This window comes from Trachypithecus francoisi, unplaced genomic scaffold (assembly GCF_009764315.1).
Source record: "Trachypithecus francoisi isolate TF-2019V2 unplaced genomic scaffold, Tfra_2.0 Lachesis_group6, whole genome shotgun sequence".
In the NCBI taxonomy this organism is placed as follows: Eukaryota; Metazoa; Chordata; class Mammalia; order Primates; family Cercopithecidae; genus Trachypithecus; species Trachypithecus francoisi.
Genome location: NW_022681471.1, coordinates 122318611 through 122341173, shown reverse-complemented (window position 1 = coordinate 122341173; position 22563 = coordinate 122318611). Strand labels below are relative to the sequence as shown.

The 22563-nt window shown below is 40.7% G+C and overlaps 1 long non-coding RNA gene across 1 annotated transcript; it reads right to left on the bottom strand.

Moving 5' to 3' along the window:
• Nucleotides 1-7687: 7687 nt before the first annotated feature.
• LOC117078219 lies at nt 7688-22304 on the bottom strand. Its single transcript, XR_004434949.1, has 3 exons — nt 22199-22304; nt 8167-8275; nt 7688-7729 (listed from the first exon to the last, which is right to left on the bottom strand). It is a non-coding gene; the product is annotated as an uncharacterized LOC117078219 (long non-coding RNA).
• Nucleotides 22305-22563: the final 259 nt, after the last annotated feature.

Below are 22563 nucleotides of genomic sequence, written 5' to 3'. Positions count from 1 at the left end.
AACAGAAATGTCCAAGCTTGTTTCTCTACAAGGTATATTTTACAACAGCCATTACTCATCACAAATACAATTCCTTTCACCAAAATAGGCATTTCATACAATTTTTCTAATGACACGCAGTGCTTGTTTTCAGGTTACCTAAAGTCCCATCCCTTCTGCTATCTCAAACTTTGACCTCTGTCTGTGAGGTGCATCTAGAGTCTAATTAAATGGCAGCTTGGTACAATTATACATTCCTTGGTCCTTTCTTACAGAATCTGAGATGACACCCCGGGATTGCCATGGGAAAAATGTCCATGTCTGTGTGATATCAAATAGTCTGATCAAGTCAGCAAATAAGAAATGTCAATCACTCAGGTTTTGTCGCTGGCACAAGGAAATCAAAACAATGGGGTGATTCAATATCTTTCCCTTTCTTTCCTTTTTTTTTGTTTTTTTTAAACATTTATATTTTTTCCACTGCTCTCCTGTTGTGTTGATAGTCATTTTCTGAACAAAAACAAAACACTTTCTACTTGATCTTCTTTGCCAATTTTTGAGAGACTATCACATGTACTTGTCCTGAAACTGTTTTCAGAGCAGAATTTAGCTTTCTCAGTGGGGCTGGTAAACAATGTAATGGGAATTAGCCCTACATTTTCCACATTGCTTTCCTGCAGTTCAACTTCCATGTGAGTTGTTTTAATGTGTAACTTATTGGATCTGTCATGATTTGGAGTTAATTTCTCTCTTCTTCTAAAGAGCACACTGGATTGCTTAGGGAGAAATGACCAAGGACTGGCAGAGGCTTCCTTATTAGGAAGTCAATGTATCTGCCACTGAAACCCCACATCATAAACCTCAGAAGCCTCCATCATAGTGGAGGATTTAGTTCTCTCCTCTGCATTTTTTTTTTTTTTTTTTTTTTTTTAGATGGAGTTTCGCTGTCTCCCAGGCTGGAGTGCAGTGGCGCAATCTCGGCTCACTGCATCCTCCGCCTCCCAGGTATAAGCAATTCTCTGCCTCTGCCTTCCGGGTAGCTGGGATTACAGGCATCTACCACCACGCCTGGTTTTTTTTTTTTTTTTTTTTTTTTTTTTTTGTATTTTTAGTAGAGACGGGGGTTCACCATCTTGGCCAGGCTGATCTCGAACTCCTGACCTTGTGATCCACCTGCCTCAGCCTCCAAAGTGCTGGGATTACAGGCGTGAGCCACCACGCCCGTCCTCCTCCGCATATTTTTTATGGAATCACTTATTTCTTATTTTAGTTCCATTAGCACAAGTAAGTTTCGATTTGGGAAATGGTGAATATATTACCGCAAATGTTTTTGTGGGCCCACAGACTCTATCATAGACTTTTTGTTGTTGTTGTTGTTAATGTCTGATTTAATGATATAAAATTTACCTACAGTATAATTTAACCCTTTTATGAATACGATTCTATGAGTTTTGTGAAACAAACGTAGAGATGTAACTACCACCACAACAAGATATCGAGTATTTATATCACCCCATAAAGTTCCACTTTGCTTCTTTGAAGTCAGTCTCCTCCCACCGACCCCCAGTTCCTGGAAACTACTGATCTGTTTTGTGTACCTATAGTTTTGTTTTTTCCAGAATGTTGTATTAATGGAATCATATAAAACATGGCCTTTTGTCTCTCACTGTTTTCACAGCATGACGCTTTTGAGATTCATTTATGTTGTGCATATCAGTACTTGTTTCTTTTTATATCTGAGCAGTATTCCATTACATGGATATACCAAAGTTTGTTTATACATTTACCTATTAATAGAGCATTTGGATTGTTTCTAGTGTGGGGCAATTATGAACAGCGCTGCTATGAACTTCTCTTAGAAGTACTTCAGTAGACAAGCATGTCCGTTCTATGAGTAAATTACCTAGAAGTAGAAATGCTGAGTTGTATGCTATGTTAAAAGAAACTCCCACACACAGTTTTCCAAAGTGGCAGTATCATTTTGCATTTCCACTAGTAATTTATAAGATTTCCAATTGCTTTGCATCCTTGGCAGTATTGTCAGTTTTTGTTGTTGTTGTTGTTGTTTGTTTGTTTGCTTTTTATTATAAGCCAGGCATAGCCCCAGTTACTTGGGACGCTAAGGCAGGAGGCTCACTTGAACCCAGGAGTTTGAGGTTGCAGTGAGCTAGATCACACCACTGTACTCCAGCATGGGCAGCAGAGTGAAACTCCATATCTAGAAAATATTTTAAAATAATTAAGTAAAAACTGTAGACATTCTCTTGGGTTTTCAGTGCTATTGCATTGTGCTTTTAGTTTGTATTGCCCTAATGACTAATGATATTGAGCATTGACTAATGACATTGAACATTCATGAGCTTCATGAGCACATTTGCCATCTGTTTCTCTTCCTTAGTAAAGTGTGTAATCAAGTCTTTTGATCATTTTTTAATTGAGTTGTTTGTTTTGTTTCATTATTGGAATGTGACAGTTATTTAGATACTTCTCGATATTAATTTTTAAAATCAGATACATGATTTGCAAATATTTTCTCCAAACTCTTGACTAGCATTTTTATTCTCTTACCAGTGTCCTATTATACACTGTCATTTGTAGTGAATTGGGGTTGTTTCTTGCCTTCACCCCTGTCATCTTGGACAGCAGGGTAAGGAGATAGGTGGTGCCATTGGCTTCTCATCCAATGCATACACTCTGGCTATAGCTTAAGGTCTATTATAGGTTGAATGTTTTGTGTTTACCCCAAATTTATATGATGAAATCCTAACCCCCAATGAAATGGTATTAAGGGATGGGGCCTTCAGGACATAATTAGGTCATGAGAGCTTGTTCTTGCTCTCTGCTCTCCATTATGTGAGGACACAATGAGAATCTAGACATCTGTAAACCAAGAGGTAGGCCCTCACCAGACACTGGATTGGCCAGCACCTTGATCTTGGACTTCCCAGCCTCCAGAACCACGAGAAATAAATGTTTACTGTTCAAGCCTATGGTACTTTGTTATAGCAGCTCATGCTGATTAAGACAAGGTCAATCTCCTGAGAGAAGAATATTGACCTAAACACTGGATTCTTCACTTCTCTAACTGTAGAGTACATAGAATATTGGGAAAGTTTGGTTAGTATGCAGATTTCCAAGCTCCACTTCCAGAGATGTTTATTCAGTACCTGTGAAGTGAGACCTAGATTGTTGCAATATTTAATAAGCAGCCAGATTATCCTGATACAGGTGACTCTGGGATGAGACTTTGAGAAATCCTGAATATCTAAAGACACTCATAATGCTTCATGTGTGGTGTGGTAAAGATGCAAAGTCTATGTCCAGGCCTAAACAAGATGGTGAGGTATAAGTCAGAGCAGGGGATGTTGCCACACAATTAGACAAAAAGAGAAGAATCACCAAGAATGCAGGAATTTTAGGACATTTTTACTGAACATTCAGCCTATTCCCTTATCCATCACTTTGCTATCATAGGCATTTCATAATAAAAGTGGCTTTTGTGTGTGATATTTTATTTGAATATAAACTGGAGGGGAAAGGTTGTTGACAAATAAATAAATTATGGCATATTAAAAAATATCAATCAGGCTGGTGTGGAGGTTCATGCCTATAATCCCAGAACTTTGGGAGGCCAAGGTGGGAGGATCGCTTGAGGCCAAAAGTTCAAGACCAGCCTGGGTAACAGCAAGACCTCATGTCTATTAAAAAAAAATTAATTCTTAACCTTGATCTGAATAAGAATATTGTCTCTTTATGTCATACATTACTGAGCTGCCAGCTATGGTGCTGTGATGGATTCTGGTTCATATTTTTAGGTCCACTGTTCTTACAGGAAGTCATCATGACCTTTTTCAACAGGGATGTGTGGAAGGTCTTTGGTCTTACAATAATACTTTTCTAGACAAAAGTAGAACTTGTCCTGCTTATTTTCAAACAAATTCATGAAGGACGTTGGAGTATGCATCATTATTGTTTTTTAGAGAAAAGGAAACACAGACAGTAGCAACAAAACACCCAACTTCTATGTAGGGGCAAAGGGAATTTTTCCCTTCCCCTCTGAAGGTTTGAGTCTGCTGAAATAAACTGACAAAGAGGAGAAAGGGCATACAAGTTTATTAATGTGTAAGTATGTATGGGAGTCATACAAAATATGACACTAAAAGAAGGGCCAGATGAGTAAAGCTTAAATAGTACATTCTTCATAGAAGGGAGAGAAATAGAGGAATGTAGGCAATTTTGAGGTGTAGTAAATGATTTTCAGGGGCAATGAATGAGCCCATAGAACAGACAATAGCCTGGGACAAAATTTCTCTGAGCTCTGGGAGAGGTGACTGACAAATTTCAAGAAGATGAGGAGTAGAACTTCACTATGAACAAAGGTTGTCTTATCACGTAAGTAAAATCTTCCAGGTAATCTCTTGGACCTTCCCTCAGAAGAATAGAGGAAAAGTCTGCCTGGGCATGGGGGTGACCTTTAGTCTTTTCTCTTCTTTGGTGGCCAATCTTTCCTGGTTATTGATGAGTGTCTTAATTTAATTTAATGTAACTTAATTTAGGAGAGCTAAGTAATTAAACATGAGGCCAAAGTACATAAGAAAGCCGCAGCCCTTTATCGCAAATATGCACACACTCTCGGGCGAGGTTCTCCGGTCCTCAGGTATGGGGCCAGGGAAGTCCCGCGCGCGGAGCTATCGGGTGAGGTTCTCAGGTCCACGAATGTGGGGGCAGAAGAAGTCACGCGGGCTCCTGCTGGCAGCCGACTTTTATGCATTGGTACTGGAAGGGGGAGGGCAGTGGGCGGGATAAGGGCATGATAGGGGCATCTCCATAGGCGTGGCTGGGTAAGTTTCTATCTCTTTGGATGGAGGTCACCTGGCGCATGCTCGGTTGATCTGCACCTTCCTGGGGGCGGGCTGCATTTTCCCACGCGCCGGAAAGTTGGTGAGGAAGAACCCGGAAGCAGCATGGATTGTGCCTTCTTGTTCACCTTCCTCCATCTTGTCCTTTGTCCCTCACCCAAACAATGAGATTGATAGATAAGGGGTTTTAAGACAATTGAATCTCCTTTGCAAGAAGTTTTCTTCCCACAGATAAAGGAACTCCCAGAGAGAGCCCCTTCATGCACTTAGGAGTAGAAACAAGGGAAGGTTACAAAGTCCTTGGTTCTAAAGGCAGCTTTTAAGGACTTCCAATTTCCTTCATTTCAAATGTGCTCAGCATGCCACAGCTGATACTTTGGGGTATCATTTTTCTGAGCCCCAACCTCTATAAAATCCAGGCATCCAGATATTTGGACTGTGTAATACCAAACAACCAGCTGATCTGAAGTTTTTCTTGAATTGGACAAACTATTCTGACATTGCATAAGTACAACCAGCATGATTTAAGTTTTATCTGCAGACAGAAACCAACTGGGACTGACCTGATTTTCTATGTTAATTAATCAAATATTGTTGTTCAAACATTCTGGTACATCTCAGCTAAAAGAATTTAAAAGACCTGTTACTTTAATCCTGTTGTGGAATGTTTTTTAAAACTTACAGCTAATTAACAAATCTTCATGGGCAACTAGAGCACCTCAGGCTCTGGTAAACATAAGGGATCAATGGTTATTAATCAAAAGTGGTGTAGTTGGAAGAAGCCTGGAGTAGGAGGCAAGAGACCTAGGTTCTACTGCTTGCTTGAGCTGAACTGTGCTTCCTTAAGCTTCCATGAGAGTAGCTACCTTCTAGAAAAAAAAAAAGAGAGAGAGAGAGAGAAACTAGATACTTCAGGAAACATACATTTGTTTTTTTTTTTTTTTTTTTGTTTTTTTTTTTTTTTGTTGTTTTGTTTTTGTTTTTTTTTTGAGACGGAGTCTCGCTCTGTCACCCAGGCTGGAGTGCAGTGGCCAGATCTCAGCTCACTGTAAGCTCCGCCTCCCGGGTTTACGCCATTCTCCTGCCTCAGCCTCCCGAGTAGCTGGGATTACAGGCGCCGCCACCTCGCCCGGCTAGTTTTTTGTATTTTTAGTAGAGACAGGGTTTCACAGTGTTAGCCAGGATGGTCTCGATCTCCTGACCTCGTGATCCGCCCGTCTCGGCCTCCCAAAGTGCTGGGATTACAGGCTTGAGCCACCGCGCCCGGCCGTAAGAAACATACATTTGTAAAAAGACTAAAACCAAAGTGATTATGGTCTAAATACAATTCATTCCCAAAACAGGCAAGCAAACAAACAACAAAACAATCCTAACAATGTAGGTGTTTATGTACCTCCCATATAAAAAGGATCTGAAACCCTGAAGCCATAGGATTCAACCAGGCAAGTAGAGAATTATTTTCTTTATTTTAAAACAATACTCAAGTCATGCATAATTCATGCTGAAAAATTAGAAAATAAGGAAAAGAAACTAATCAATGAATAAAATCAATTAAAACTCTACCACTCAGTAAAAACCACTGCTTAGCATATCAGTGCTATATTCGTCCATAGATCCATATACATACGTGATGCATGTATATTTCAAATGGGATCATGTTGTAGCCGCTGTCCTGAAATCCTGAAATCTGCTTCTTTGAGCTAATGCCGTATTGTGAAGCAACTTGCATGCTAATAAATATGCATCGTCATCACCCATTGTAATGACTACATTATATTCCATTGTAGCCCTGAAAATATTAACAACTGCCAGGCATGGTGGCTCATGCCTGTAATCCCAGCACTTCGGGAGACCGAGGCGGGCAGATCACAAGGTCAGAAGATCAAGACCATCCTGGCGAACACGGTGAAACCCCGTCTCTACTAAAAATACAAAAAATTAGCCAGGCGTGGTGGTGGGCACCTGTAGTCCCAGCTACTCAGGAGGCTGAGGCAGGAGAATGGCGTGAACCTGGGAGACGGAGCTTGCAGTGAGCCGAGATCACACCACTGCACTCCAGCCTGGGAGACAGAGCAAGACTCCATCTCAAAAAAAAAAAAGAAAGAAAGAAAGAAAGAAAATATTAACAACTAAAAATCTAGTGCTTCCTCTGTGCCCAGCACTTTTCTAAGCCTATAACAGCATGCCTGTGAGGTAGGTAGTATGATTACTCCTGTTTTACAGACAGGGAGACTGAGTTAAGGAGAAGGTAATTCACTTGCCATCTGGGGTTCAACCCCAAATGGTCCAGGATCAGAGTCCAAGCTCTGAACACCTGGCCATGCTGCTCCTTGCCTGTTCCTTTTGGTTGGATCTTTACGTTATGTCTAATAGTTCATTATTTTAAACGGTGTAGGTTAATTTAAACCTCTGTGTCCTCAAAAGAGTGGTGGTGGAGGGTGGAGGTAGTGTCATGCGCGTCCGTGTGAAGAGACCACCAAACAGGCTTTGTGTGAGCAACATGGCTGTTTATTTCACCTGGGTGCAGGCGGGCTGAGTCCGAAAAGAGAGTCAATGAAGGGAGATAAGGGTGGGGTAGTTTTATAGGATTTGGGTAGGTAAAGGAAAATTACAGTCAAAGGGGGGTTGTTCTCTGGCGGGCAGGAGTGGGGGTCACAGGGTGCTCAGTGGGGGAGCTTTCCGAGCCAGGATGAGCCAGGAAAAGGAATTTCACAAGATAATATCGCTTAAGGCAAGGACCGTCCATTTTCACTTCTCTTGTGGTGGAATGTCATTGGTTAAGGTGAGACAGGGCATTTGCACTTCTTTTGTGATTCTTCAGTTACTTCAGGCCATCTGGGCGTATATATGTGCAGGTCACAGGGATGTGATGGCTTGGCTTGGGCTCAGGCCTGACAGGTAGAAGGGGAAGCATTGATAACAGATGACTTTTTAATAAGAGAGTAAAAGAGAGACATTCTTTTGGGTAAAATCAGATTAGAAGGTGTTCATTCTCATGGTAAAAGTGAGAGTTCATAAAATTACTATAGTTACTTAGGGGAGGGAGAATTTTCAGGCATGTGCAGAAGGCATACTTGCAGGACTGTGAGACAGACAGATTCCACCGATTATATAAATCTACATAGAAGAAAATGTAGTAGCAACTGCGTAGTAGAAAATAGTAACCCTGCTAATGAAAATACAGAGTTAATTTTCTGTAGTCTGAACTTTGACCCATTGTGAAGACAGAATTAGAAGTCCTTGGCAATTAGAGTAGGAACTGCTGTGAAGGAAGTGAGCATTCATTTGAGACTGGGTGTGGTGGGAAGTAAAGCAAAGGATGACTCACAGACAGATCAGTGGACAAGGCGAGGCTGGGTCTGGGAGGAGCGGGGAGATCTGAACGAAGCTAGGCAGGCGCTTCTCTGTTCAGACTCGCTAGGCATCACTGGCTCACTCTGGACACAGAATATCTTTACTTATAGCTGCACATCATTATTATTTCATTTTAAAAGTTACACAACTGGCATATTTCCACCGTAGAATAGTTTTAAAGTAGAGATGAATAATAAGAAGTAAAGTGAAATCCATCCATCACCTTAAACATTCTTAGATACCCATATTAAGAGTTGGCATATATTTTCACATTATTTTCCTACATACTTGTAAAATAAAGATGGGATTTTTACCACTCAACAATAAACATATAATTGCATCATTTTTCATATAATGGGATGCTATGTAGGCATTAGAAATGATAAAAATAGTTATTTGACCAAATAGTAATGGGCATTGTACCTACATAGTCCTAACTAGCCAGTAGCCATTTTTCCTTGGTTCATGGAATTCGTGAATTCTACAAAGTTAATCTTATCTTGGGGTGATCTCATTGACTTTTAAGTGCCGCTGCAATTAAGTAAGAGTGGGGATGGGGTATGAACTCCAGGAGTAAAACAAAAACAAAAACAAAAACAAAACAAAACAAAACGCTTTATTACAATATCTTTTCCAAACTACTTTGGCTGGCCCAGAGGAGGTCAGGAAACGAGGAGAGCGATTATCATTAAATCTTATTCCTCTCTTTACAGCCATATTAACCTGAAAGAACAAAAATGTAGAATACTTTCCTCATCTTCTCACTTTTCTTTAACTATCACATAGTAAGGAATCCAGAAGAATAAGGCTACAAAGCTACAGGCAAAACAGTAACAGGAATGGCAAGCGTGTCCTGCTTATGGACTAAAAACACAGAGCATTCCTTGGAAAGCCAACCTTTTGATAGTGAGATTAGAAAGAGGTTTTCTAGGGCAGCACAGGTCCAAATATTAAACACGAGTCAGATCTGATGAAAATCTAAGCAGGTCATAGAACAACCCAATGAGCTTAGAAGAGAGGAGAGCTATAGTTAGAATGCATGGACCCTTGATTATCTTATTTCCATGAGCTCTAATTAGCATAGTACAGAAGACATTAATGCAATCAGCCACAATATTTATTGAGTTTCTACTATGTGCCAGATGGTTTTGTGGGTGGTGGGTATGCAATGCTGAAGAAAAGTATCATGGTGACTACCCTCACAGAACTTATAAATTAGCAGCAGGGTTGGGGGTGGGGGACGGTAAACAAGTGAACAGGTAGACAAATAAATCATTCTAAAGAGGAACAAGATTCTAAATTGACATTTTTCCAAATAAGCTATTCAAATGGCTAATACCCACATGGAAAGATCCTCAATTAGTCATTAGGGAAATACAAATCAAAACCACAATGAGATATTTCATCAAACACACAAGAAGGACTATTATAAAAAAAAAAAAAAGACAAACAACAACAAATGTTGGTGAGGATGTGGAGAATTAGAACTCTTTTACACTGCTGATGGGATTGTAAAATGGTAGAGCCACTTTGGAAAGCAGTTTGACAGTTCCTCAAAAGTTTAAACACAGAGTTACCATATTGTTTCCTTATGCAATAAAGAATTTGGGGCAAACCCATAGGGTAAAGTGAAAGAAAGCAAAGGAATAAAAGAATGGCTATTCCATAGGAGTAGGATCACTCCATAGCAGTGGCATGAGCTGCCCGACTGAGTATGCTTATAGTTGTTTCTTGATCATATACTAAACAAAGGGTGGATTATTCATGAGGTTTCTGGGAAAGAGGTGGGCAATTCCTGGAAGTAAGGGCTCCTCCCGTTTTTAGATCATTTAGGGTAACTTCTGGACATCGCCATGGCATTTGTAAACTGTCATGGTGCTGGTGGAAGTGCCTCTTAGCATGCCAATGCATTATAACTAGTGTATAATAATCAGTGAGGACAACCAGAGTTCACTTACGTTGTCACCTTGCTTTTGGTGGGTTTTGACAAGCTTCTTTACTGCAACCTGTTTTATCAGCAAGGTCTTATTGACCTGTATCTTTTGCTGACCTCTTATCTCACCCTGTGACTAAAAATGCCTAATCTACTGGGAATGCAGCCCAGCAGGTCTCAGCCTTATTTTACTCAGCCCCTATTCAAGATGGAGTCGCTCTGGTTTGAACGTCTCTGACAAGATGACCCTGCAGAAATTCCTGTCCTAAAGAAAATAAAAACATACATCCACACAAAAACTTGTACACAAATGTTCGTAGCAGCATTATTGATAAAAGACAAGAAGCAGAAACAACCCAAATGCCCAGCAAGAGATGAATGGATCAACAAAACGTGAATAAGTAAAATATACATACGGTGGAATATTATTCAACCATAAAAAGGATTGAATTATTGATACATGCTACAACATGGATCAACCTTGAAAGCATCATGCTAAGTGAAAGAAATCAGTCACAAAATGCGAGAAATTGTATAATCCCATTTATAAGAGATGTTCAAAATAGGCAAATCCATAGAGACAGAAAGTAGGTTAATGGTTGCCAGGGACTGAGGGTCTGGGGGAATAGGGTGAGACTGCTAATGGATATGGGGTTTTCTTTGGAGGTGATAAAAATGTTCTAAAGTTGATCACGGTGACAGCTACACATCTTTGTGAATGTACTAACAGCCACTCAATTGTACACTTTAACAGGATCAATTGTACGATTTGTGAATTATTCCTTAATAAAGCTCTAAAAAACAAAAGGTGATGAAGTGTGCACGAAAGCGCCTTGTGTGCTCCAGGAATGAAAGAGGAGGCCCGTGTGATTGAATGCTCTAGAAGGCTTGGAGGGGACAGTGGATCTCGTGCTTAGGCACATGAAGTCAGTAATTATGGCACTTTGGGATTATGTTCAATGGGCAGTGGAAAGTCCTTGAAGGCTATAACACCCAACAGTTATGTGACTCAACTTTTATTTTTAATAGCTCTTTGTTCCTGAATTGTTAGGGCAGAACTAGATTGCTGTTATAGCTCCTAAAACCAGATAGAGATCCTTAACTTAAAAATTTGGTGTTAAAATTAGTAAGGGGCTATTTTCCTTTAATTTAGTACACATACTAGGAAAATGAGGATATCAAAATACTTCTTCCTTAATAGCACAAAAGAAGAGCCTTATTATAGTAAATAATGTAAGTTTTTCATTTTTTTAAACCTGAGCATATTCTGTTGCTTCTATAGGACTCAAGTTGAGAATTAAACCATTTATTCATGCTCAGTATCACATTTATATTACACATAGGTTCAGGTTTAATTGCATTGAAGAGAAGGAGGGAGTAGAAGATGTCTAGCAAGACGGGCGCGGTGGCTCAAGCCTGTAATCCCAGCACTTTGGGAGGCCAAGGCGGGTGGATCACGAGGTCAGGAGATCAAGACCATCCTGGCTAAAATGGTGAAACCCTGTCTCTACTAAAAACACAAAAAACTAGCCAGGCATGGTGGCGGGCGCCTGTAGTCCCAGCTACTCGGAGGCTGAGGCGGGAGGATGGCGTGAACCCGGGAGGCGGAGCTTGCAGTGAGCCGAGATCACGCCACTGCACTCCAGCCTGGGCGACACAGCGAGACTCTGTCTCAAAAAAAAAGAAGATGTCTAGCAAAAGTCATGGTGGTGGAGCGAGCCAAGGCATTCCTGTATGTCAAATGTGGGATCATTGATCTATCCGCACAGGGCACAGGGGACCGGGAATTCTTCTGGCTTCTTGGTTGAAAATGTGAAGATGTTATTGGAACTAACGATTGAATGCACAGATTTGGAGACTAATACTCCCAGATGAAAAGAGATGGGCTTTGCCAACCTCAGGGAGGGCAAGTAAACAGCTCAGGAAAACGAGGAGCAGAACAGTGCTGGAAGGCAACTGAAGGCAGTGTGCTCAGCCTGGGACAGCAACTCAGAGCCCAGCAGTGGGGAGTGAACAAGCTCCACTGTGGCACCTGCCGGGGGTCCCAAAAATGCCCAGTTTTTTTTTTTTTTTAATGGAGTCTCACTCCGTTACCTAGGCTGGAGTGCAGTGGCACAATCTCGGCTCATTGCAATCTCCGCCTTCTGGGCTCAAGTGATTCTTGCGCCTCAGCCTCCCGAGTAGCTGAGACTACCGGCACATGCCGCCACGGCCAGCTAATTCTTGTATTTTTAGTAGAGACGGGGTTTCATCATGTTGGCCAGTCTGGTCTTGAACTCCTGACCTAAAGTGATCTGCCCATCTCAGCCTCCCAAAATGCTGGGATTACAGGCGTGAGCCACCACGCCCAGCCAGATGCCCAGGTTTTTGTGAACCCTTCCCAAGTTCTTCAACAGCATGAGGCTTGTGAAACTTCTGGAAAAAATTTCCCTTCCCAGCTAATGGCAGTGACATGAGCAAGACAAGAAACAAAATATAGGAGGAGTGGCGCTTAACAATTTTAGTAGAACATTCAGGTACACACATGTGCGCACGTGCACACACACACAGGCCCCCCCGCAAGCACCATGCTAGGGAATTCCAAATATGTTAAAACCTGGTGAAAAAAATCCATGGGGAGGAGAGAAGATTGGCGAGCCTGATTCTTCATAATTTAATTACCATTATCTTTGAATGCATTCCATTGCTTGATTGTATTATAATTTACTTAGTCTTGTAACTATAAACCTTCAGGTTTCTTTCAACTTTTTAGCATGACAATGTTGAAACATGTATCTATCTGTCTACATCTCTGCTGGGACTAAAATCATGTGTCACATAATCTTTAAAAGAAGTCACCAAATTGCTGTCCAAAAACATTGAAAAACTTTATATGTCCATCAACAAGTGTATATAAATGTATGCTAACACCCTTGCCATTACTAGGTGTTATAAAATTTAAACTTTTTGGGCAACTCATAGTTTAGTCTAATATCTCGTTGTTTTGATTTTCATTTTGATTTTTCTTTTTTTCTTTTTGAGACCGGGTCTCACTTCATCACCCAGGCTGAAGTGCAGTGACACAATCAAAGCTCACCTCAGCCTCAACCTCCCAGGCTCAAGTGATCCTCCCACCTCAGCCTCCTGAGGAGCTGGGACCACAGGAACATGCCACCACACCCAGCTTTTTATAATTTTTTGTTTTTTTTGTAGAGACAGCATCTCACTATGTTCTCCCAGACTGGTCTCAAACTCCTGAGCTCAAGTGATCCCCCTGCCTCAGCCTCCCAAGATTTTTGATTCTTAAATTATAAGTCAGAATGAGTTCACTGGCCATTTGTTTTTTTCCCCTCCCTTCCCTTCCAGAAACTTCCTGCTTGCCTGTTTTCTATTGGATTATCCATCTGTTCTTAATGATTTATGTGAGCTCACTGTCATATCTGTTGCAGTATTTGCTCCAGTTTTTTGGTTTAGAAATAACGTTTTCTGAAATAAAGAAGTTTATATTTTTTATGTAGTTAGATTTATAAATAATTCCCTTTATGGCTTCTGGATTTTATGTCTGGCCTAGAAGGCTGTTTTTTCCACCAAGATTAAAAATACATTCACTCCATAGAATTACCATATGATCCAGCAATTCCACTTTTAGGTACATGCCTTAAAAAATTGAAAACAGGAACTCAAACAGACACTTACACACCAATCTTCATAGCAGCACTGTTCACAATGTGCAAAAGGTAGAAATAATCCAAATGTCCACCAACAGATGAATGGATAAATAAAATGTGCTCTATATACACAATGGGATATTGTTAAGCCTTACAAAGGAAGAGAGTACTGATCATGCTACGATATGGATGAACCTCAAAAACATGCTGAGTGAAAGAAGCCAGACACTTCTGACAAATATTTTACAATTTCACTTGTTTGAAGTTCCTTGAATAGGAAAATTTATAGAGACAAAAAGTAGAATAATGGTTGCCTGGGGCTAAGGAGTAGGGGAATGGGGAATTGGTGTTTAATGGGTTCAGAGTTTCTTTTTTTATTTTTATTTTGTTGAGACAAGAGTCTCGCTCTGTTGCCCAAGCTAGAGTACAGTGGCAGGATCTCAGCTCACTGCAACCTCTGCATCCTGGGTTCAAGTGATTCTCATGTCTCAGCCTCCAGAATAGCTGAGATTACAGGTGCATGCCGTCCCTTCTGGCTAATCTTTGTATTTTTAGTAGAGACGGGGTTTCGCTATGTTGACTAGGCTGGTCCTAAACTCTGACCTCAAATGATTTGCCCGCTTTGGTCTCCCAAAGTGCTGGCGTGAACCACTGCACCCGGCCTGAAAGTTTCTGTTGGATATGATGAAAAAGTTCTAGAGATGAATAGTGTTGAGAACAGATTTAATGCCACTGAATTGTACACTTAAAAACTGTTAAAACTGTAAATTTTATGTTATGCATATTTTATCACAATAAAACAATGGAATCAATTAAAAAATACAAAAAACTAGCCGGGCGAGGTGGCGGGCACTTGTAGTCCCAGCTACTGGGGAGGCTGAGGCAGGAGAATGGCGTGAACCCGGGAGGCGGAGCTTGCAGTGAGCTGAGATCTGGCCACTGCACTCCAGCCTGGGCGACAGAGCGAGACTCCGTCTCAAAAAAAAAAAAAAAATACAATCACTCAAATTACTTTCTAGGCCTTTATATTTTATTTCCTATATTTAAATCTTCCCATTTCTGCATTTACTATTTTTATTCTCTATCTCTTCTTGACTCAATTAAGGTAACGTTTTCTCTTAGGAAAACATTCATTTCATTGAAATTTTAAAATTTATTTGCATGAAATTATGGTGAATAGCAATTAAAAAAATTTTCTCTTTGCTCAATATCTATTTTCATTCTTATTCTGCACATTCCCCATTTGTCTTGATGGAGCTAGCTAGCACCTTGTTTTATTTTATTACTTTTAAAAAGAGCCAGCTCTTCTGTTTCTTAGTTCTATGGTTTTCCTGCTTTCTAATTTATTGGTTTCTGCTTTTACATTTATTAATTCCTTTCTTCTCTTTTCTTAAGTTAATTTTATGGTTCTTTTTATAAATTCTTGAGCTAAGTGTGCAATTAACTAATTAACTAAAATTTTTAGTAAAGTAAGTGTTTAAATTCATAGCTTAAAGGTATAGAACAGCCATATTCCACACGTTTTGACATGTATTATTTTTGTCATCATTATTTTCTAGACATTCTAGTATTTTAGTTAATATTTTCATTTCAACACAAATGTACTTAAAAGGAGAATTTTCTTTTAAACCTCAGTGTTGGATTTTTTTCCTCTTTTTGTAATTATTTTCTACTTTAATTTACCATGGGTACAGAATAGCCCTGTTTCTTTTAATATTTGGGAAGCTGTCGAAGTTTACTTTTGTCACAGTGGGTGAAAAACATCCATTGTTTCCAAGAAGGTGTATTCCCTGTTACTGATTAACTCAGTGCACTCACTTTCTCTGCATCATCTGAGTTGAGAAAAGTGAATTAAAGTGTGGTTTCAAATTGATTCTATTATTTATTTTAGTATCTGATATGGTTTGGCTCTCTGTCTCCACCCAAATCTCATATTGAATTGTAATCCCTAGTGTTGGGGGAGGAAACTGGTGGGAGGTGATTGGATCGGGGGCAGACCTCCCACCTTACTGTTCTCATGATAGTGAGTGAGTTCTCATGAGATCTGGTTGTTTAAAAGTATGTAGCACTTTCCCCTTGGTTCTCTCTCCTGATCCACCATGTGAAGATGTGCCAGCTTCCCCTTTGCCTTCTGCCATGATTGTAAGTTTCCTGAGGCCACCCAGCCATGCTTCCTGTAAAGCCTGCAGAACCATCAGCCAAGTAACTGTTTGGGTCCTTGTTTTCAATTCTTTTGGGTATAGAGCTAGGTGTGGAATTGCTGTGTCATATGGTAATTCTATGTTTAACTTTTTGAGGATCTGAGTTTCATTTTAGTGGTTTTTCTCTTTTCTTTTTTTTTTTTTTGAGGTGGAGTCTTGCTCTGTTGCCCAAGCTAGAGTGCAATGGTGCAGTTGCGGCTCACTGCAGCCTCCACCTCCCAGGTTCAAGTGATTCTCGTGCCTCAGCCTCCCGAGTAGCTGGGACTACAGGCACCCGCCACCACGCCCAGCTGATTTTTGTTTTAGTAGACACAGGGTTTCACCATATTGGCCAGACTGGTCTTGAACTTCTGACCTTGTGATCCACCCACCTCAGCCTCCCAAAGTGCTGGGATTACAGGCTTGAGCCACCGCGCCCGGCCGTGGTTTTTCTTTTCTCCCATTCTATCACACTATTTCACAATAAGAACAACTAAAATAATCAGATAATGGAGAAGTTTCTCACTATTTAATATCTCTACCTATCACCCCACTGAATGCCTTTAGTTCTACCAGGTATTCAAATTAATACATTTCATTTTATATCATTTATTTTCATTATATAACTCAACGTAGCAGTTTCTAAAGGGCCAGAGATTTGTCTTAAGTCAGCAAGCAGGAAAGTGCATGAGGGAAAACACAGGGCCTGGGTAACCTTCAAATTGCCTGTGAATAATCAAGAATCAGGGCTGGCTTCATGAGTGTGCAACTTACACCATCACATAAGGCCCTGTGCTTAGAAGAGCCCTGCACTGAGAAGGGCCCTGTGCTCAGAAGGACTTGGTGCTGGGCTTAATGATCTGCTGTGACTGTTTTGAAAATCTTAATAATTTTTCAACAGGAGGCCTCACATTGTTATTTTGCACTGGGCCTCGAAAATCATGTAAACAACTCTATTAAGAAGTGATGGCATCTATCTATGCCCATCCTGTATCCTAAAAAACAAATTGTAAATTCTAAAAACATTCTAAAATGGGAATAAAAAAAGTTATGTCTACCACTCAAGGTGGAAGCGTTCCAAATGTGGGTGGCTACTAAATAGAATGGCAATAGAATAACTCAAGTGTATTTAAAAACACACATGACAGACCAAAGTCAGGCAGAGTTTTTACAAATGAATTTACTGTGTCTCCTATTGTTAGCCTGATAAAACAATTCAAAAAGTCATTGCAGGAAACTGAGCTCAAGTAAGAACAAATAGCAAACACATTCCTTCTACTCTCCAAGAAAAAGTGGGGAGGTTTCAGTTCTTATGCCTTCAAGTAGAACTGAACGATGCTTCCCCCACCTCCGCCCCTCCACCCGTGCTTGGAAGGGCCTGGTAAAATCAAGAGTAAAATGCAATCCCAAGAGATGAACTATAAAGAAAACATAATACTTTTGCAATAGCCTGCTAGGCTTTTCCATCATGTTTTGATTGCAGGAAAGATCAGGCTTTATGGGCTAAAGGAAAAATAAATGAGTTCGTGATAAGCCTAAATCCTGCCCTCCCCTTTCCAGTATCAGCAGAGAGTAGAGGTTCTGGGTTTTTCCTAAGATCAGAGGGAACAGGTCTTAAATTCAGGGTGGAATCACAACTGGCCAAAAACCTCATCAAGGCCTTCTTATCTGCTCCATCTGCTGGCTCTGAGTAATCTTTAGCAATTGCTCAATGGTGACGTCTTTAAAGAAATCCTGCCAAGAGCACCCTTTCCCTAGCCTTTCCTTAGTTACAACAATCTACAAAAGACCAAGGGTGAATGTCTGGGTGGAAGAGCTGGCCACCTCTGTATTTGTTCCTTGCTACAAGTGGGTATGAGAAGTATCCTAGGAGACAGATTTTCCAGGACAATGATTAGCCAAACAGTCCTATCCAGAGGCCTTCCAATAAAGCAGATTAGCTATGATGTGATTAAGTAATTATATGGCATGTTTCAAGGAGACACCATAAACTACAATCAACAATTTGGCATCACGCAGCAACTTGGGGTGTAACCTATTTCAGGAAGAGCCAAATTGGATACCAAAAATGGAAGGACTTGCTCTCATAGGAAAGAAGAGTGAAGGGAAGTGTTTGGTGATGGTGAAAAATATAACATATTTGGAATTTTTAATAAAAAGTTTCTTAGAAGCATCTTATAACATCTGTCCACATCCCTGATTCCCCTTTACAGCTCATGGCCTGAGTTTAAAAAGAAAAAAAAAAAAAAGACTTAGGGTAGAAATAGCAAGGACAGGCTTACCTATCATCTACGATTTTGTTGAGTTTTGTGGGAGGAAGACTCTCTCTAATATTGTTTTCGTCCACTGTCATTCTCTATGGTGCAAATCCTAGGTTGGCTTTTTGTGGGTTTTTTGTTGTTGTTTTGTTTTAGTTTTTTAAAATGTATAATTGACACATAAAAATGGTTTTCACATAATCCTTCCTGCAACACAAAAGGCCCCAAGGGCACTTACCTAGCTTGCCTTCAGGGGTCAATTAATTCATGATGTGCCAGGTAGTCAGGTATACTCTATGGAGAAAAGCCTGTATCTTTGCATATCTCATTTATTTCCCAAGTTTAAAACACAGTATTGCTTTTGATCTGACTAGAATGGCTTGAACTGGATTCTGTTGGAAGGTAAAGTGGTATTATAATTGCTTTTTACTTAACTGTCTACCCCAATGGAATGTACTCCTTGAGGGCAGGTGTTACATGACAGTACATTGATCATTATGTTCCCAGGGTCCCAGGGTCAGGTATAATGCCTGGCACACAATAAGTGCTTCATAAGTATTTCTTGAATGGTTGCTGGATGAGCGAAGTAGACAGAGTCCCTTTCAAGACCTTTTATAGCTGAGGCGTCTGTGACCAAGTAAGAATAGTGGTTAGAGGCAGAGTTTACAGAACTGGACAACTTGGTCTTGAATCCGGCTCTGCCTCTTTCTACTGTGGCTAAATTATTTAACCTCTTCATGCCTCAGTTTTACCATCTTTAAACTGGGTGTAATAATGAGATCTACCTTATAGTGCTGTGAAGATTAAAGGAGTTGACATTGGAAACGGTAGGTGCTCAACTGTGTTAGCTTTATTTCTTTAAAAAGTGAACAGATGACCCTCTTCATGTTCTTGCAGCTTTGTTCCATGCCCATTGCTCCCCAAAAAATTAATCATTGGGCAAAATATTTTATCACAATAATTATTATATATCAAATCATCTCCCTTGTAATTGTTCCGTTATACAGGGCAAAAATCCTACAGGAAAAAGTGTCTCCAAACCACACTCAGTATGGCATGCTTACTAAATATACAACTGGCAAAAAAAAAGTTGGTGAGGGAAGAGTGGGAGAAAATTTTGGAGCCATTTGAAGCTCTAAGTGACCTAAGCATTTGCACCATCTAATAAAATTTGATGAATCATTTTCAGTTATTAAACATAAAAAGGATTTGCTTATGCATGGCTATGTTTGAGCAGATTTGGTTGATACTTCATACTTTCCATTAATTATAAACTATAAAATGGGAACAAAATGAGAACAGTGAGTTAAGACTTTTTTCTTTCTTTCTTTCTTTTTTTTTGAAATGGAGTCTTGTTCTGTCGTCCAGGCTGGAGTGCAGTGGTGTGATCTCGGCTCACTACAACCTCTGCCTCCCGGGTTCAAGCAATTCTCCTGCCTCAGCCTCCTGAGTAGCTGGGATTACAGGCACCTGCCATATTACCTGGCTAATTTTTGTATTTTTAGTAGAGATGGGGTTTCACCACATTGGCCAGGCTGGTCTCGAACTCCTGACCTCAAGTGATCCACCCACCTTGGACTCCCAAAATGCTGGGATTATAGGCGTGAGCCTTGCACCCAGTCAGAGTTAAGGCTTTTTAAAAATAAAATTTCTGACATCTCTACCACTTAAGAAAATGTGTGCCACCATCTCTGTGGAAGGTTTGAAAAATTATAAATATGCCAAGTGGATCTTTATCCATTCCTCCAAGCATTCCTCTTATGCTGCTGGGATGGTTTAACTCTAATTATACTGGAAGTTCAAGTTCAAAAAAAGTTTAAGGGGGAAAGGTGTGGCTGTGAGCTGACTTCTATGAAGCAACCTGGATTAGGATGCCAGTGAAAGAGGACCTGGGGGTTGGTTGATGAGTGTGGCTGAAACTTCTCTGATATAAATCTATTCATTTGTATGCCCTGAGGTGTGGGCACTCCTGGGGGCTCTGAGATGCCAGGCAATGGTCACTCCTGACTTCCAGTCACCAACACCAGCTTGTCCTCGTGGTTAATCACCTATTCCCTTTCTACATATGTCATCAGACTCCTCAAACAGTTCTTAAACAGCAATATAGTATTACCAAATGAGGAAAGAAAAGGAGAAGAAGCAACATACACAAAATGGTCTCAATTGTTTAAAAAACACACATAGGCCAGGTGTGGTGGCTCCTGCCTGTAATCCCAGCACTTTGGAAGGCTGAGGTGAATTGCTTAAGCCCAGGAGTTCAAGACCATTGTGGCAGCCTGGGCAACATATCAAGACACCTGTATTTACTACAAATAAAACAAAACAAAAACACACACACTGGGGAATGAGATTGGAAGAAAGGACACTAAATGTTAGCAAATGTTAGCAGAGTTTACACCGGGCTTTTAATTTGTAGCTGATTTATATTTTTTCCTTTATGCTAGTCTGTATTTTCTAAAATGTTTATAATAGACCCATGCTGCTATAATCATAGAACAAGGAATTAAGGGTTGGATGTGGCTGAGTCGCACCTGTAATCCCAGCACTTTGGGAGGCCGAGGTGGCAGATCACCTGAGGTCAGAAGTTCAAAACCAGCCTGGCCAACATGGTGAAACCCTATCTCTACTGAAAATACCTAAATCAGTTGGGCATGGTGGTGGGCGCCTGTAATCCCAGCCACTCTAGAGACTGAGGCAGGAGAATCGCTTGAACCCGGGAGGCGGGGGTTGCAGTGAGCCAAGATCGTGCCACAGCACTCCAGCCTGGGCAACAGCGTAAGACTCCATCTCAAAAATAAAATAAAATAAAATAAAATAAGATCTATTTAGAAAAACATCCATACAACATGGTGAGAACTGGCTGGGCAAGTCCTCCACATGGCCAGTTTGCAGCCCCATGTAAGGGGCGATATCTTGTGAAAGCTGACTATACGAATTGAGTTATTCTTGTCATGCCCAACTAAATCAGCATCAAGGGCCGGGGGAAAAAGCAGTGGGAGAACATAGCCCCTGCTCCAAGAGTTGAATTTTCTACAAGCCCAGCTGCTAAAGCAACCGGCTGTGACTCCAAGACAGGTTTTACCTACCGCAGTCACTCACTGTATTCGTCCATTTTGTATTGGTAAAAAGGAATACCTGAGGCCGAGTAATTTATAAAGAAGAGTTTATTGGGCTCATGGTTTTGCAGGCTGCACAAGCATGGCACCAGCATCTGCTTGGCTTCTGGTGAGACCTCAGGAAGCTTTTACTCATGGCAGAAGACAAAGATGGAACATACATGTCACATGGCAAGAGAGAGAGAGAAGGAGGGCATACTCTCTCTAACAACCAGATGTTGCGGAAACTGAGTGAGAACTTGCTCATCACCAAGGGGATGCCACCAAGCCATTTATGAGGGATCTGCCCCCTATGACCCAAATACCTCCCACCAGACCCCACCTCCAACATTGGGGATCACAATTCAACACAAGATTTGGAGGAGACAAACATCCAAACATCCACTCACCAATCAGAGCTTGCCAGCTCCCAAAAGCTTCTCTAGTGCCAATAAGCTTTCTTTCAAAATGATAACATAACATCTCTCTTTCTAATAAAACTCACAACCTTCTCTTTGTTCTTCAGACATACCGAAGACCACCCAGTCTGTGTGTATGCCCCGAACTGCAATCCCTGCTTCCCAAAATAAAATGTTAAATTTAGAGATTCATCTCTATACTTTGTTTCGGCTTCGACAATCTGATTGAGAGAAAACTCAGCTGCCTCTCAGACAAACCCAAAAGTATTACCAAATGAGGAAAGAAAAAGATAAAGAATTCTTACAAGCTTCTTATAACGTCTGTCCATATCACTGATTCCCCTTTACAGCTAATGGACTGAGTTAAAAACAACAACAGAAAAAGACTTGAGGTAGAAATAGCAGGGACAGGCTCACCTGCCGAAAAGTCCTTACATCACACCCTGATCCTAAGAGTTCTGCCTATTTACTTACTGGTAGTTTCCTGAGAACATGACCCCAGTCCTCCTCCATAGGTAACAATTGGGCTGCAGTTGGAGCTCAGAGCAGAACAAACAGCAACCAGGAAGGAAGCAGTGTGTGTTTCACAGTCCACTGTTGAGCTAATTATTCCCAGAGGCCTATGGGACTACACAGGCTTATACTGACCATCGTCAGCAGTCAGTGCCTCCCTTTTTTGAATTGTACATTGCTGGTTAACTCTATAAGTTAAGAAGGGAGAGTATCCATTTCTTCACCTGCTGAACTAGAACAATTTCCTTTCTTCAAGAAAAGGGAGAAGGTTATGATTTCATAAAAGCTGCCACTTCTCTTTGGATGGAAGACTAGATTTGCTATAG